This window comes from Maylandia zebra, linkage group LG5 (assembly GCF_041146795.1).
Source record: "Maylandia zebra isolate NMK-2024a linkage group LG5, Mzebra_GT3a, whole genome shotgun sequence".
NCBI classification, from domain to species: Eukaryota; Metazoa; Chordata; class Actinopteri; order Cichliformes; family Cichlidae; genus Maylandia; species Maylandia zebra.
In genome coordinates, this window is record NC_135171.1 from 8,726,822 (window position 1) to 8,744,088 (window position 17,267).

General features: G+C 38.8%; 2 long non-coding RNA genes across 2 annotated transcripts; both read right to left on the bottom strand.

Moving 5' to 3' along the window:
- Positions 1 to 3,296: 3,296 nt before the first annotated feature.
- Positions 3,297 to 5,382, bottom strand: LOC143418572 (uncharacterized). Its single transcript, XR_013098573.1, has 3 exons — positions 4,878 to 5,382; positions 4,658 to 4,761; positions 3,297 to 4,553 (listed from the first exon to the last, which is right to left on the bottom strand). It is a non-coding gene; the product is annotated as an uncharacterized LOC143418572 (long non-coding RNA).
- An 8,658-nt stretch (positions 5,383 to 14,040) lies between these two features.
- Positions 14,041 to 16,336, bottom strand: LOC112436564 (uncharacterized). The gene is made up of 2 exons (XR_003025149.2): positions 15,105 to 16,336; positions 14,041 to 14,676 (listed from the first exon to the last, which is right to left on the bottom strand). It is a non-coding gene; the product is annotated as an uncharacterized LOC112436564 (long non-coding RNA).
- Between the last annotated feature and the right edge of the window lie 931 nt (positions 16,337 to 17,267).

Below are 17,267 nucleotides of genomic sequence, written 5' to 3' on the forward strand. Positions count from 1 at the left end.
GTGCTTGCTCAAAGGGGTCATATGATTGTTGGGTTTTTCTCTGTATCTATGAAGCGCCTTGAGGCGACTTTTGTTGTGATTTGGCGCTATATAAATAAAATTGAATTGAACTTCTTCAGTCTCAGCTTATAAACAGTACATTTACACAATAACTGAAACCAGCCCACTGAATGAACAATGGGCTGTGAGGTCAGTTCCTTGATTATTTCTCTAACCTCCTTGAGATTTTTCTGCCTCAACTTCATCATTTTCCCCTGTGCCTAACTGTCTCCGCCTCTCCACCCTGTTGCCACCTGTGTCTCGTTGTGTAATCAGCCTCTTATAGATGTATATAGATGTGTTTCTGAGCTTTGTTTCTGTTTTCGCTCCAGTATGTTTTTTCATGCTTTTTTGCTTCTTTGGTTTTATTCATATGGAGATTGTATTAATAGGTTTCTGGAAAAATTTCATTTTTTTTCCATTCACATATTTGTGCAGAAACATTTTTTTTTAAATCTTGACCTTGGAAGAAAATTTTCAAAATGCATCCATTTTCAGTGATCCAAAATGCTGTTTACATGTGGACAAAAGGCCCAAAAGCATAGAAAAAGCTAAGCCTACCAAAATACCTGTTTACATGCAGACACAGCCTTAGTATTAGTGATTGAGCACATATGTGTCACTGTGTTTCACTCAGCTCTAAAAATACAACATCCCAGTAGCCAATATGCTGATGTGAAATGTTGAAAATGTCAAAATGCCAGCAGTAGATGTGACAGTTGCTCTACCTTTTATATACACACTGGACAGCAACTCGTTTTCTGTGCAAACTACTGGTACTATTTTTATATCATTATCAGACTTTTATCGCAAACTATCTATTATTGTATTATTATTGTCCAAATCACATTTATATAGCACAACTGAAAAAGCTTGTTCTCCTCAAAGTTTCAGCCTAGTTTTTGGGACAACCAAAAGCAGCCAGTCGGCTGATCTAAGGGCCCACGAGGGAATATAAGGCTGAAGTACATCAGAAAGGTATGGAGGAGCAAGACCATTTAATGCATTATAAGCCAATGTTAGGACTTTGAAAGTAATTCTGTGATAAATAGGAAGCCAATGAAGAGAGGACAGGATATGTTCGTGCCTGTGTGTACCAGTTAAGAGATGGGCAGCAACATTTTGAACAAGCTGAAGACGTGAGAGGGATGCTTGGCTGACTCTAGCATAAAGTGCAAGCCGAGTTGAGATAAAGGCATGTATTATTTTCTCCTAGTCATGCCTTGACAAAACAGGCTTAAACTTTGCTATTTGGAACTGGAAAAAGCTTTTTTGCAACACAAAACTGATTTGTTTATTAAATTTAAAATCAGAGTCCATAATGACTCCCAGATTTGTGACATGCTGTTTGATGTATGACCCAAGTCAACCATAAATAATAACTAGAAAGTGCATTTTCTGAAGAAACTGCAGTGTGAATGCTTGAATCTGAATGTATGCACTGAAATGAATTAATTACTGAATTTAAGTTAAAAATCTTGAATGAGATAAAAAAAAAAAACCCGAATTTAACCTGAAAACAAAAGTGCTGAACTGCTAAAAGCTGAAGGTTACACAGAAGAAGGAGTTGGAAAAAAGCTGAAAATGTTTTAATTGTAAATTAGAAAAACCTAAGAAATGAGAAAAGAACATTTAGAGTCAGAAAACATCTGAAAGAATATTAAAAGGTCATATTCTTTGAATCACTGAATGACTAAAATGTGATCCCTCCACTTGGACCCACACAGTTTAAAAAGTTTACATCTCTGAGCTTTGAAAGACAAGATGTTGGAAAAAGAACAACGATGGCGACGTTTTGAGGGTAAAATGATGGCTTTAACACTGTGGACACAGCAGCAGTTGAAAGAGAAGTGTTTAAGATGAATTTTGGCAGAGTGGCAGAGAGAGCTCGTTAAGCAGGCAGGTGTGAGCCTGGTTGCTATAGTGACCGCACCCAATGGCTCCATACACACGGACACAGACATGCACCTCACTTTTGCTGCTTAAAATGAACAGAAAAGTCAGGCCGAAACAAATCGTTCCCAAATGAAAAGTAAAAGTCGTATTGACAAAATTCTTTCACTGTGAGCGACAGCAATGTCTAGTCTACTGAATTCTCAGTTTTCATGTCTGTGGAGTTTATTATATGGACGTGGTGACAGTGGAAAGACACCATGCTCTTCTGATTTTCAAACGAACCTTCTGAGCCATTTTAACATTAGAGTCTATGGAAGAGTTGGAGGGAGGAGGCTGTGCATTGGTGACATTTATGAAAGAACCATAACACCTAGTACAATAGTAAACACATTGGATGAAAGAGGACAGCCATGGCTACGTTTTGAGGGTAAAATCATACCTGTAGAGCAAACGCTGTGGACACAGCAGCAGTTTTAAAAAAGATTTTAAGATAAATTTTTTTGCTCCTCTCACTCTAGCAGTTGAGCTGCCTCACTCTAGCCCCAACATTCCGTCCCATACACACCCATTATAAACTCTGAAACGGGTGAAAAAACATCATGAAACTTAAACTGGAACTGAAGACAAAGCATAATAGATATTGAAAAGATAAATGCAAGTTGAATAGTTGAATGTCTTGTCTTCGTTTTAAAGTTTGAATGGTGGCTCTATGTCAATGTATGTGGAAGTAGTAAGAGTTTAAAAATGAGTAAGTTGAATGAGGATTTGAAGGGTCTCCCCATTGAAATACATTATAAATTTTTGTTGAATAAAGTTGAATAAAATTAAAAATATAAATGTTAAAAATATGAAAAATGGAAGCAGTGTTGTCCAAAAGAATAGGAATCTAACGGTGTTGGAATGGTTTTTCTAAGTTGAACGGTTTTGAAGGAGTAGGATTACAAAAAACGTACGGAATACAGAATAAAATATAATAATAATAATAACTAGAAAGTGCATTTTCTGAAGAAACTGCAGTGTGAATGCTTGAATCTGAATGTATGCACTGAAATGAATTAATTGCTGAATGTTAAGTTAAAAATCTGAATGAGCTGGAAAATACAGAATTTTTAACCTGAAAATAAAAGTGCAGAACTTTTGAAAGCTGATGTTCACACAGAAGAAGTTGGAAAAAGCTAAGCATGTTTAAAATGTAAATAATAAAAAGATGAGTAATGACAAAAGAAAATTTAGAGTCAGAAAACCTCTGAATGAATATTAAAAGTTCATATTCTTCTAATTGAAATGAACTTAAAAGATGAACAAACATTCTGCAGAAAATACAAACTTTAATATACAGCATGATGTTTTTCAGACATATACACATGTGTATATCATGTTTAATAGTATTACATACATCAATTTGTTTTGTATGTCATAGAAAATAACATAAAAATCTTAAGTCATATTTTACAGCTTCTTTCTGAAAAGGACTGGTAGAATAAAGAAAAATAACTAAATTAAATAATTAAATAAAAAATAATGAGCAACATATGAAATACATGAAAATTCAACTTTTAAAACCACAATCCTGAACCTTTAAATTGTGTTGGTTTCTTAGAACATGGCTGAACAGCTTTTTCTATCGGTCTACTTAATCTTCTGATCTGTCTACACATCTTTTTATTACTCATTCTTTTTTATGTTTTAATGTAAACAGAGTCCACACAGTGGTAAAAGAGAACTGTATAGAGATTTGTGAGTAAACTCAAATGAAAGCCTAAGGTGGTGACACAGTTTAACACATGCAAATAATCAAATAAACACATTAGTCCTTTTTGTGAACATGGATAAATAAGTATCAATACAGCATTGTTCAGCCATGCCACTAAATGCTTTTTTACACATTGTTTTAACCTGGGCTCAGACACAAAGTCCCAAATTTAGTTAGTCCCTGACTTTGAGTTGTGGTTATGACTAATTATTATACACAAGGCTTTATCTATCTAAACTCTAAGGACACAAATATGAAAAAACCTATACTTACCAGCTGATACCCCACACTACACACTAGGTGTGCCATGTGACCTGAAACTTTGGTACAAAATCATCATAATCATTCTGTTAACACTGTTTTTTAACACTGTTTGTGTTGCTGTTCAGCAGTTTAAAATGTTTTAGATTGGATTACATGGAATGAATTTGAATTTTCTTGGGGGTTTTTGTATGTGTTTCGTTCTCAGCAGATTTTTTCTTCCATACTGTTGAATTCCAGTTACCACATTTCTGGTCATATGACATCCCAAGTGCCCACTTAAAAAAATCCCCACAGTTAATTCAACATTAAAACAAAATAAAAAAAAATGTTAAATAAATAAAGGTTTGCTCTGTGATGAAATATTAAATAAGCATACATTGTACAGAGCACTAACAATGAAAACAATCCTTTAGCCTGTTGATCAGAGAGAGGCAGTCATTATGTCCATTTAAAACCTGTAATCACAGAGCACAATGTTTCTGTGAAACTATGAAGTCCCATATGATCCTCATCACGTCCAGTGACTTCAGAGTGGATCCTCCCTGTCATCCGGCCAGTGTTTGATGTGTGGCAAGCAGCACAGAAGCAGGATAGCTGAGGACTTTAAAAGAAGAGCAGAAAACGGGAACATATGTAGTTGTAAATGTAAATATCAGTGATACTTGTCTTGTCAAAGGGAATAAAATAATGAAAATGTTAACTTACACACTCATTTAGAGAGGATCTTGACACTGCACAGAGGAGGCACAGTCAGTCTGACAATGATGGTGATCTCCAGGGATGTTTTCCTGCAGCAACATTCCTGCCAACTGGCCATATGATCCAGAGTAGTTGGTTTGTAATAAACAGAAAGGTGTATATGTTAGGTAGTGTGCACTCAGAGCTGGTCCTAAGAAACAAACACATCCTGTAATAAACTGAATACCTGTAGTAGTGCTGCTGCAAATATGAAGCCCTTCTATCATGAGTGGTTTCAAAGAAGGTGTTTTGGAGGCTCGGTCACAGAAACTGTGCAGTCTGTTCAGTCCTGAGTGTCTCAGCTCTGATGGGGATGGATCACAGAGGGAAACACCTGAGTACAGACATTACAATACACTCTAACACTCCTAAGGTCAAGTGAAAACACAATTTAAACACTTCACAAAGAATGAATACATGTTTTCATGGAAATAATGTCATTAACCCTTTTTGTTGTGAGTAAATCTCACCGACTGCTTGTGGGACAAGCTAGAAGGAGGACTTACCACAGAATGTCTCCTGTGCTCCAGATGTGAAGTCTCACGCTCTGATCGTACGGCGATGAAGATGGTGATGATGAAGCCTCTCTGATCTGTGGCATTACAGTTTCTAGCTGCTATGTGCTTCACACTGTTGGATCTTACATGTGAAGCTTGGAGAAGACACAGGAGGACTGTGTCTCTCTTAAAAAAGAAAAAAAAAGAAAAAAGGAAACCTAACACCCCCCCCCTCAGCTCCCACCGTAACCCCCCCCCCCCCCACTCAACTCCCCAACCTCACACCATCCAATGTCTATACAAATGTAGGGTATCAGCTGGTAACAGAAAGCAAGTGTTACATATGTACTACTTATGTAACACTGCTGAAACATTTCTGGCCAGAAATGTGCAGTTATCAACCCAGACCCACCCTGATGATTGCACTGGCCGAAACATGATAAAAGCTCATAAAAATGTATGTTTCATCGAAAGATTTGTCCAAAAATATAATCGTATACTTTTGAAAAAGTTTAAAGTTTATAACAAACCAAAATAATAACATTTTTGTAAATAGTATTTCAAAATAGAGGCACACATAAAGTGGCTTAACTGTCATTATTGCTGTAATTAGGTTTGTTTGTTTGTTTGTTTGTTTGTTTGTTTGTTTGTTTGTTTGTTTGTTTGTTTGTTTGTTTGTTTGTTTGTTTTTTAAAAAAGCAACCTTTAGTCATTATTGTTCTCTCAGAAACAATGAAGAAGCTGTTGAACATTTATGTGTTGTGTAGGCAATCCTCTGGTCCACCCTCCCTCCCTCCCAGCCACAGTGAGACTGGGGCAGCCTGGCAGGATGTTGAAGCCTGGCTGCAGAGAGGATATGCCTACACTATTCATTTTAAACTGCTATATTTGATTTTTCTGACATTTATAGGTTACTGTTAGTGAATTTTAGATTTTCTGTGATAAATAAAATTGTCATCTTTTACTGATATCATTACTTAATTTATGTAATTGTATTTTATGTAAACAATTCAACCATTATACTGCAATGCAGAGCGTCAACTTTTAAATATCGCTCTACTTTCTTAAGTCATTCAAAAATATAGAAATTACTTACTGTATTCAAAGATCTAGATCATGAATCATCACAGGACAATACACAGTATACTGGGTCATGGTAACTATGGTAGGTCTTCATGACTCCAGAATGGAGACATCGATCTGACTGAGAAATGAAAATTAGGTCAAGCAGTGTGTTCTTCTCTGTGGTAGGGGCAGTGATGACCTGTGCGTATCCCCTAGACTCAAACAGCTCCAGGATTGGTTTGTTTGCACTGGATAAAACATTCTCATTAAAATCACCACAAACTATGATGGGATGACAGTCCATGATCTCCAATGAGTCTAATAGGCTTACCAGGTTTTTCAGGAATGGCCTCAGAGTGTAGTCTGGAGGTCTGTATACAACTGCAATCAGAGCACTGACTGGTGCTTCAACCTTTAAAGCCAGAAATTCAAGGTCAGTTACATTATGGATGTACTGTTTTTCATGCACTTGAATGTCACTTTTCACATAAACAGCAACTCCACCACCACTTCTGTTTGCCATCTGGGGAAAGTTTGTGTAGGACAGGTGTCTGTTGCGTTTGAACAAATTGTAATTTTCCAAGTGGAGACTCTCTGCGACAAAAGAGCCCCGCAGGTGTGTTTCTGTTAGGCACAAAACATCTGCTAGACACAATTCATGGTGACTTTTGATGTCATTAATGTGAGCTGGCAGTCCCTCTGTATTATGATGAACAATGGTGAAAACCTCTGACCTGCTCAGTGTTTGCCTCACGTGTAGAAGAGGCATCATGTCATCAAGGTTGGCTTGTCTCATGTTCTCAAGCGCTGCAGTGATTTCTGGGTTGGTGAATATTTTTTTCTCCTCCATATCAAGAAGATACAGTCCACTGAGAGACGTCACTCTACTGACAGCTACGTAGGCCATGCCGGGCTCAAAAATGCTCTTAAGAGAGACAACAGCTGATGTAGTTGTCATACCCTGTACCTTATGTATTGTACATGCAAAGGCCAGCTTCACTGGGAACTGTCTTCGTACCACTCCTTTCTGCTTCAGATTCTCCTCTGCTCTCTCAATGTACACCATGTCGTCTGCTGGTGTGCGGTTATTCTTTCCAGATGTCTCATTATCCATTTTAAGTCCAAGCTTGATGATGTGTTGGTCGTTTTCAGAGTGAACTACTCTAAGTAGTATTCCAAAAGCTCCATTAACCAAACCATTTTGTATGTCAATGTTTCTGGTGAGCATGACACGAGCTCCTTCTGCAACTTTCAGTGTGTCTGGTAACTCGTTTTTACCTCCTTTCAATGGTCTGTCTTGAAGTGCCATTCTGCCAGTTCTAGGATCTTTTCTATAATCATCTGCATGGATGTCAATGATATGAGTGTGGAGCAGAGCCAGTGTTGCAGAGTTGTGTGCATCCACTTCTTTATTAGTTGCAAAAATGTGCAACGCATCAGTTGGACAAAGGGCTGGTTCGGTTATGGCCTGTGACAACAAATTTCTATCTGCTTCGCAAAGCTCATCCAACTTTCCTTTCACACGAATTCTGTTCAGCATCTCTGCAAAGACAACATCATCTTTCTGACGCATAATCTCAGTCAGAGTGATCATCTGAAAATGCTCCCGCCACAGGTCGATCTCAGACGGGTCGTGCACACAGAGAGGTTTAGACTGTCGCACTGGGGGTAGCTGATAGAAGTCTCCGACAGCAATGACTGACATGCCTCCAAAGGGTCTCCGAGTCCCTTTGATCTGTTTGAGTCTTGCATCTACATATGCAAACAGATGTCTTGACACCATAGACACTTCGTCAATGACGATTATTTCAGCATTCAAAAGTTCTGATCTGACTTCATCCAGCTGATTGCCAAGTCCCTGAATGGGAGGTTTTAAGCTTCTAGGCAGCTTGAGAAGAGAATGCAGTGTTGTTCCAGAAATGTTAAAAGCTGCAGTCCCAGTGAAAGCAGTTAACAGGACAGTGGGTTTTGATATGTCAACGTCGTCTGCATATCTGGGCACTTTGCTCAGTATCTTAGATGCTTCTGAGTAGATGCATTTGATAAGATGTGATTTTCCTGTTCCAGCACCACCATTAATATAAAAGAAAAACTGCTCTGGATTTAGAGCACAGACTCTTTTAATGCACCAGTCTCTAACTGCATAAAATATGCAGGCTTGCTTCTTGTTCAGATTCTGAAACATCTGACGTAACAATGTGGGATCAATAGCAGGGGGTTCCCTGATGGCTCTGACTTCTGTTGAAGCATCAGCCTGACGGCTGTAGTCGGGCACATCTTCCTGTTCATTTTCATTGTCTCGCTCTCTTTCTTGTTCGACAAGTGGCAACCTTACGAGATCTGATTCAGGTGCCAGATTACACCATTCGTCAGTCACACCTCTGTTCTGCTCATATTCCTCAACAGCGCTCTCGATCTCCTCACTGTTTTTCTCATATTTTTCTCTGTTTCTTTTGACAATGTGTTGCACGTACTCAAGATGGTCAGTACCTGGTAGCTGTACACAGCCAGCACCATAGAAAGCCTGATAGGATGGCAATGATGGTGTTTTCAGTTCGTGGTCTGAACGATGAGGAAGGTACAGTTTAAGCAGTCTTCCGTAATATTGCTCTGGATGTTTTTCTTGTGAGCAGCGGTGAAATCTGATGATAGCAGGCTTATTGTTTTTGCGCCTTTGCACAAACCCCATCTCATTGAGAAGGGGCAAAACATCTTTACCTTTTTTCTGTTGGCCATAGACAATCCTGCAAGTAGCAGCAAAGTCTGCCATGCACATCTCCTCATACTCTGGTGTTTCAGGTCTGGCTTTGTATTTGTCATTCAAAGATGTCATCCAAACATTGGAAGACTCAGGTGTTGTGTTGTCCAGAACTGACAGGGGACGACTCATTTTCACAGGATTATCATCAGTTGGAATGAATATTACAGCACGTGAGCATTGCTTCATGTGAAGACCACATGCACGAGCAACACACTCCTGTGCACTGATCTCTCGCTTCTTTGAATATGCCTGCATGACGGCTCTCATTTCATCGCACTCATTTACACTGTCCTTATGGGAGTTCTCAATGACAGTTTTCAGGTACTCAGATAGCCCGCCCTCTTTTTTTGATATATATTTCATTAAATAATTTGCAGCACCAAAAGCATCTAAAACAAAGCTTATGTCGATATTACTGTTCCAGGCTTCAAGCAGATGTGGATTATAGCCGTTTATCCAAGAGTCTTTTGGATCACGCTTTAGTATGATCGTACTCCTCATGTTCATTTTATTCAGGTATCTCTGATATTCTGCATGTGTCAACTTGCATCTTTCCAAGAGCTGCTCTAAACTCATGGAAGCAGTTTCAGGTTCATTCAGCAGCTGGTTCAGTGGTCTGAGCTTGTTCTTTGCCGTTTCTACTTCCAGTGCATCATCCTCACTGGGTCTTGTGATCATTGTCTCATTGCAGGGTGGTTTGGGAAAACCAAAACGGCACCCGGAGCTTAAACTCCTAAAGCACGTCTTTGTGTGGTTCTTACTGTGTTTTTGCACTTCTGTTACTTTTTTGTACAGTTCAGGTTGTTTATGTGGATCAGGCAGCTGAGCTGTGATGTATTTGTTTATAAAATCAAGAACAGTTTGCTCATCATCCTCCTCAAACACAGGAGCACCTTCTACCCACAGGAGGCAGTGTATGTGTGGGCTTCCTCTGTGCTGAAACTCAACTCTGTAAAAGTAGTCAATGACTTTGCCAAGTGGCTCTGCGGGAGATAAGAGTAAATCTCTGAATAATGCTTCAACTCTCTTGTCAAACATGCGCATTGTTGTGACAGGATTGCTTCTCAGGATGTCACACTTTGCTGACCAGTCGAGTCCTTCAAAATTCACTTGTTCACCTTGCTGCCTTGTTATTGCCTCGATCACTTCAGGCCAGCGCATTTCAGCAGCTGAAAATGTGCAAAAGAACGTGGGAGTTCCCAACTGTCTGATCATGGCAAAAAGATCTCTTGTTGTTTTCTCCCAATAGGCTGGGGTTCCTCTCAGAGGCTGCATGAATCTCACTGCATCTTTATTTCGCACCAGTTTCTCCACCTCATGTTTATCTTGTAACATGCCTGAGGTTATTTTTCTACCATCTCTGGTCAGAGGCTTTGCCTTCCTTAACTGTACTGTCATGCTGGATGTAGCCAAGTGTATTTCAGTCACAAACTGTGCAAAGAATAAATAGTTTGTGTCTTTGGCAAAACGATCATCAATGCAGAAAAGTCTTGATTTGAAATACCCACTGGGGGATACTTTGATCAGCCTTCTTTCATCAAGTGTGTTTTGGCCTGTAGGAAACTGCACAGGGAAGGCCATGGCCTCCAGTTTAGGTGTTTTGAAAAAACTTATTGGATTGTTTCTCTCTGCAGGAGCAACAGAGTAGATTCCTTCACTGAAACATAATATCTCCTCAGCCACATCAGGGGGCTGCAAACAGGACTCGAGTGCAAAACCACCATTAGTCAGTCCATCTGCTTGCTCTGAATCATCTCTCATCTGTTCATGCGATTGTTCACCATCACAGGGTAACATGTCAATGTCCTGTTCATTTATATTTTGTGCTTCACTCAGTGCATTTTTCTCACAGCTGTCAATTTCCATTAAATCAGCCTCATCATAATCGTCCTCATTCATGTTTTCATCATCATCATCCTCATCATCTTCATCAGGAAGAGTTGGATCACACAGCTCAGCATCATCTCTGATGCTCACATCCTTATACTGTGGATGAATCTGCTTGAGTTTATGCAGTGCTTGCACAAGTTTAGACCAGCTTACAGTCTGAAACAGCTGATGACCTTTGTAAGACAAGCGTCTCTTCAATTTTACTCTGATCACCTGAGAATTAATTCTCAATCGAGGTAGTGTTTCAACAGTTTCCTGTACCTCTGATGGGACACAGACCACATTTCCTCTAATTGCTCTTTGTCTGCCTTTGGGAAGAGGAATGATCTTGGCAAATGGTATGCACTTGGCTATGAGATGTCTCTCCAGTATGTTGAGATCAGAAAGTTCAGCTGGAATATCAGCAAGATCCAACTTATTGGCAACAGCAAGTGCTGGCATGGATCCATTTTTAAGATGATCGTGGCAGGTGTGACATATCCACTCTCTCTTTCTCTCATCAGGCACTTTGCACTGCTCATTTCTGCAGTTTTCATCACAAACATGAACAAACTTTCCTGTCAAACATGTTGCAACTACATGTGGGTTTTTGACATACTTTGACCTTGTGCAGGGTCGCACTTGGTTTGGAAATGAAGCCTTGAAGCATACAGTACATGGGTATGATGGTCCAGCTTTGATTTGTGATTTGAACACAGATATGGCCTCGTTGATCACACTGTTGTCACTCTCTTGGGTTTGTCTGTTCACCCATCTGTATTTCCTTTTTATTTTCATTGCACATCTCATGTTGTGCATAATCCTGAATGCAAGATTACTTTGATACCTGTCTCGCATTAGTTGTTTCATTAGTTGTCTGTGTCTTACTCTGAATGCATTGTCACGTGCATAACGCTGAGTCACTCGAGATCTCTGTCTCTCTCTGAATTCAGGGTTTTCTTGATACCTTTTAGTGATATAGTTTTTTTGTTTTTGTCTAAATTCAGCATTGTCACAGTAGCGTCTTTTAATATATTGTTGTTGTTTCTTTCTGAATTCATCGTTCTCACAGTAGCGTCTTTTAATATATTGTTGTTGTTTCTTTCTGAATTCATCGTTCTCACAGTAGCGTCTTTTAATATATTGTTGTTGTTTCTTTCTAACTGTAGCATTCTCAGAAAAACGTTTTTTAACATATTGTTTTTGTTTCTTTCTGAATTCATCATTTTCACAGTAACGTCTTCTAATATATTGCTGTTGTTTCTGTCTGAATTCATCATTTTCACAGTAACGTCTTCTAATATATTGCTGTTGTTTCTGTCTGAATTCATCATTTTCACAGTAACGTCTTCTAATATATTGCTGTTGTTTCTGTCTGAATTCATCATTTTCACAGTAACGTCTTTTCATATACTGTTGTTGTTTTTGTCTAACTTCAGGATTGTTTTTATATGTCTCGCTTGTGCAAGATTTTTTCTTTTCTTTGTAATCTTTATTTGAAGCATACTTTTGTTGTTCTTTCCTTTTTTGGTTTTCTTTTCTCTGATTTCTGGGTTTCTCTGATGCCATTAATCTTCTTTTCATTTTGTTCCTTTGTTGTTTATTAACTTTTTTCAGTTTTTGTAAAACTATATCAGAAAGGTCACAGGCAGCAACATTTGTTATGGCAGCATTTGATTGACATGAAAAAGCATCACTTGATGGAAGGAAACTTAATTCACTGCATAGTTCTTCAGTTGGTATATTAGGAGGTTCATTCTGATCTTCATATGATGTGAACTGAGTCATGTGGACTTCTTTTTGTTTCACCAGTGGCGTACAAATGGACATTTGACAAAAGATATTTTCAGTCGGATCAGTGGTTGTGTTTCTCCTTGGAGTAGAGGAGTTTGCTTCATCAACAGTTGTATCAGAGTGAGTAGGTGCCACAGCAGTGGCAGCTGTTGGTCTGCAGACTGTGTCTGTGATAGTATCACTCAGGTTGACTGTGCTCATACTGTAGAACTGCACAGGCTTCAGTTCATAGTTACAAGAGGGTGATATCTCCATCATTTCATAAGAATCTTGGATCCTCTTAATCATGTCACTGAGGAGTGTGAATTTCAGCATCACTGCTGTACCACGATTACGTGACTGTAGTAATAGAGGAAGACCACTGGGTGTTCTGGAGTGTGGATCAAAGAAACCATATTTGCCTGATGTGGATCTGAACACTGCGATACACAATCCACTCATAATCAATAAGGCATACTGCACATCTGACAACAGGCAGCTCAGTCCTGCTTCTAAGCTGAGAAAGGTATCTACTGCTTCCTCTGGAGGTTCTTCAAATGTCCCATACCGGGAAGGCTGTGTCATGTCGACATCATACATAGACCAGCGAGCATCAACTTTGTCTGGCAGCTCATCGGTTGCCAAATGAATATTTTTAGGAAATCTTTTCTTGGCCTCTTTGTACATCACATCACCTTTATCCAAGACCAGATTAAGGTCAGCTGTAGTCATGTTTTCATTCTCATGAAGGAATGCAAGAAATGTGAGTGAGTTGCATGTGCACTGCTTGTTTCTGGAGTCTCCATATTTAGGATGTGCCTGGCTGCGAGATGCACAGACAAGTGTAATAGAGGGCTGGTTTTCAAGGTTCACTCTTTCTGCATGAGATGGTCCTGCCACATCACTGTGACAGCCTCTTTTCAAAAAGTCAGCATAACCCACCTGTGGGGCACTTGACACCTCATGTTGTTCATTAACTTTATGCTGCAGTCCACTCTTTACAGCATCAGCATAAGATACCTGTTGTACATGTGCAGGAACATGTTGACCTGCCTGTTTGACACTGTCAGAATTGGTCTTTGTAGACACACTGTCTTCTGCAGAGCTCTGAGGAAAATCAAACTCAGCTTGTTCACATGTTGGTACTTTGTGAAACTCATGAAACTTTTTCCAGCGTTGTTTTGCAGCTTGTGACTTTTTCTGCTTCCTTGGCATTTTCACACACCTGCAAGTGTTTCTTAGTCTTTAGAAAATATGTTCACAAGATAAGAGTGGCACACACCAGGAGATGTTGTCTTTGTTTTTATATTTCAGTTTTTATTTGTCTTAAACAGTTGTCTTTCGTTTGACAGTTTGTTCTTCAGTTGAGAGAATATTATGCACTCTCTTTATTGGCTTGGCATTTTTCAGCAGCAAGCCAAGAGTGAAAAACAGGTAGAGAGAAAATTTAGAAGAGAGAACAGGCAGAGCAGGAGAGACACGGCTGGGAAATCACAATCAAACCGTGAATTAGTTTTCTTTGTTTGTTCAGTTTGTTCTCAGGTAGAGGCAATATATGCACTCTTTATTGCTTTAATGGCTTGGCGTTTTTCAGCAGCAAGCCAAGAGTGAAAAACAGGTAGAGAGAAAATTTAGCAGTGAGAACAGGCAGAGCAGGAGAGACACGGCTTTAAATCAAACCGCAGATTTTTCTTTGTTTGTTCAGTTTGTTCATAGGTTGAGGCAAAATATGCACTCTTTATTGCTTTGTTGGCTTGGCGTTTTTCAGCAGCAAGCCAAGAGTGAAAAACAGGTAGAGAGAAAATTTAGCAGAGAGAACAGACAGAGCAGGAGAGACACGGCTTTAAATCAAACCGCAATAAGATTCTTGGTTTGGCAAAATTTCTCACAAACCACAGAGTGAAATACAGATGGAAAGAAGGCAGAGACAACAGGTGGAGCAGGACAGAGGATAGAGGGGTTGGGGGGTTGGGATGTGAGAGAGAAGACTGGAGATCTGGTCCTTGTTCTTCTTCTGCACACTGTGAACAAAAAACAAGAAAAAAATTATTTTATTAAAATTATATCACATGGTAATTGTATGAACTAATTGTGACTACTGAAAAAGGACAAAACAAATATTCAAGCTAAACTGTTGTCGGCTGCCATGTGCAAAAAGTTGCATAATTGGGCACTTTTTAAAAGAATAAATATTTAATTAAATTCAGCAATAATATTTTTAAATACAAATATGATTGAGTGAATCATTAATTAATCACATGTAGTGTGACTACAAAAATGTACGAAAAAAATATTTTAGCCCAATTGTTAAGCTGCACTTATGTGTATTTATTATAAAATTGTGTTTAAAAGGTCTAGCACAAAGTTTGAACCCATCACTTTACATCTTATATTAGTCAGATTATTTTATTATTTTGGTCTACTTCTCTTACAGTATGTGCACACCTACCAGGCAAAGCACAGTGTCAGTCAGGTTCCTGAAAGTGTAACACGAGAAATAATACGTTAGTTGTCTGTACAGTGTTATCAGACTAACAGAAATACAAAGCCCACACGACATGATACACTGAACTTATAGTCAGCAGGGTAATTATAGAGTAATATAGCACACCAACTGATACAGCAGCCATTTTACAATTCAAACTAATTAACTGAAGTATTGCCACTTATGTAAGGCTACTGTTAGACTGTTACTAGCCTTAGCATTGCTGCTAGCGCTAGCATTCCGGCTAGCATTAGCACTTCAGTTAGTGTTAGCAATGCAGCTAGCGTTAGCATTGCAGCTAGCGTTAGCAATGCTACTAACGCTAGCACTCTTACTGTTAAAACTGAGCCACAATGGCAATAATAAAGCTCATTTCTTACTTTTGTCTCACTGACCGGCAAGAAATATCACAGGAATATTATTTTTGTCAGTTAACAAGTGCTAAGGCTAGTGTTAGCACTATAGCTAGCGTTAGCATTGTTGCTAGCATTAGCATTGTTGCTAGCATTAGCATCGAAGCTAGCGTTAGCACTGCTGCTAACAGCAAAACATCATAAACGTATATAAATGATAGCGAAGGTTATTCTTTTTTCTTTCTTCTTTGAATTCTTTTTAACTCTGTTGGACTTGATATGTGAGTTTAAATGTCAAACATGTATTTTTTCCATCATAAAAATAAAACACTGCAGTACTGAGTGTACTGTACTTACCACAGCAGAGAGCGAAGCGGAATGACGACAGTTGGTCCAGTGATAGGTTAAAAACAGATGAGGCGTTCAGGTGGTGCTTGGAAATTTGACCATCAGTTTGAACAGCAATAATGAGCATATACATGTCTGTGTGTTGGTCTCTGTGTGTGACAGACATAGAGAGATAGAGGGAAAAAATACACTATACTAGTGTACAAATTGGTACTTTTTGCCCAAGTATAAGCGAATGAGTGACATACAGAAAAACAGGGCAACTGGCATTAAATGAGCAAATAAAAAGTATTAAATCTTGAACTGTTTTGTGGGTTTTATTTTAAGACTACTTTGAGTGTATTCGTGGGGAGATAAACTATACAGACTATAAACAGAAACATTAAATGAGATTAGATTAGTTAAACGTTAGTTAAAAGGTGGGGAAATTAACTACAGACCAATAGATGCTGAGAGCTTTAATTATCCAGTCAGAAAGGATGATTTTGAAGTCATCAACTGACTCCAACTGCCCAGATCTGAAAAACCTTTGTGCCAATCACAATGCTCTACTTAGTTGGCATATACTAACTGGTGACAAACTATTAATCTGTGGCAAAACCCTGTCAAATCTGTCTTATTGTACTATTGAAAAAGTTAATCTTACTACAATCTAACATTTTTAGGTTTAACCTTGGCAGAGTGAGAGAGAGCTCGTTAAGCAGGCAGGTGTGAGCCTGGTTGCTATAGTAACTGCACCCAATGGCTCCATACACACGACACAGACATGCACCTCACTTTTGCTGCTTAAAATGAACAGAAAAGTCAGGCCGAAACAAATTCTTCCCAAATGAAAAGTACATGTCGTGTTGACAAAATTCTTTCACCGTGAGCGACAGCAATGTCTAGTCTACTGAATTCTCAGTTTTCATGTCTGTGGAGTTTATTATATGGACGTGGTGACAGTGGAAAGACACCATGCTCTTCTGATTTTCAAACGAACCTTCTGAGCCATTTTAACATTAGAGTCTATGGAAGAGTTGGAAGGAGGAGGCTGTGCATTGGTGACATTTATGAAAGAACCGTAACACCTAGGACAATAGTAAACACATTGGATGAAAGAGGACAGCCATGGCTACGTTTTGAGGGTAAAATCATACCTGTAGAGCAAACGCTGTGGACACAGCAGCAGTTTTAAAAAAGATTTTAAGATTAATTTTTTTGCTCCTCTCACTCTAGCAGTTGAGCTGTCTCACTCTAGCCCCAACATTCCGTCCCATACACACCCATTATAAACTCTGAAACGGCTGAAAAAACATCATGAAACTTAAACTGGAACTGAAGAAAAAGTATAATAGATATTGAAAAGATAAATACAAGTTGAATAGTTGAATGTCTTGTCTTTGTTTTAAAGTTTGAATGGTGGCTCTATGTCAATGTATGTGGA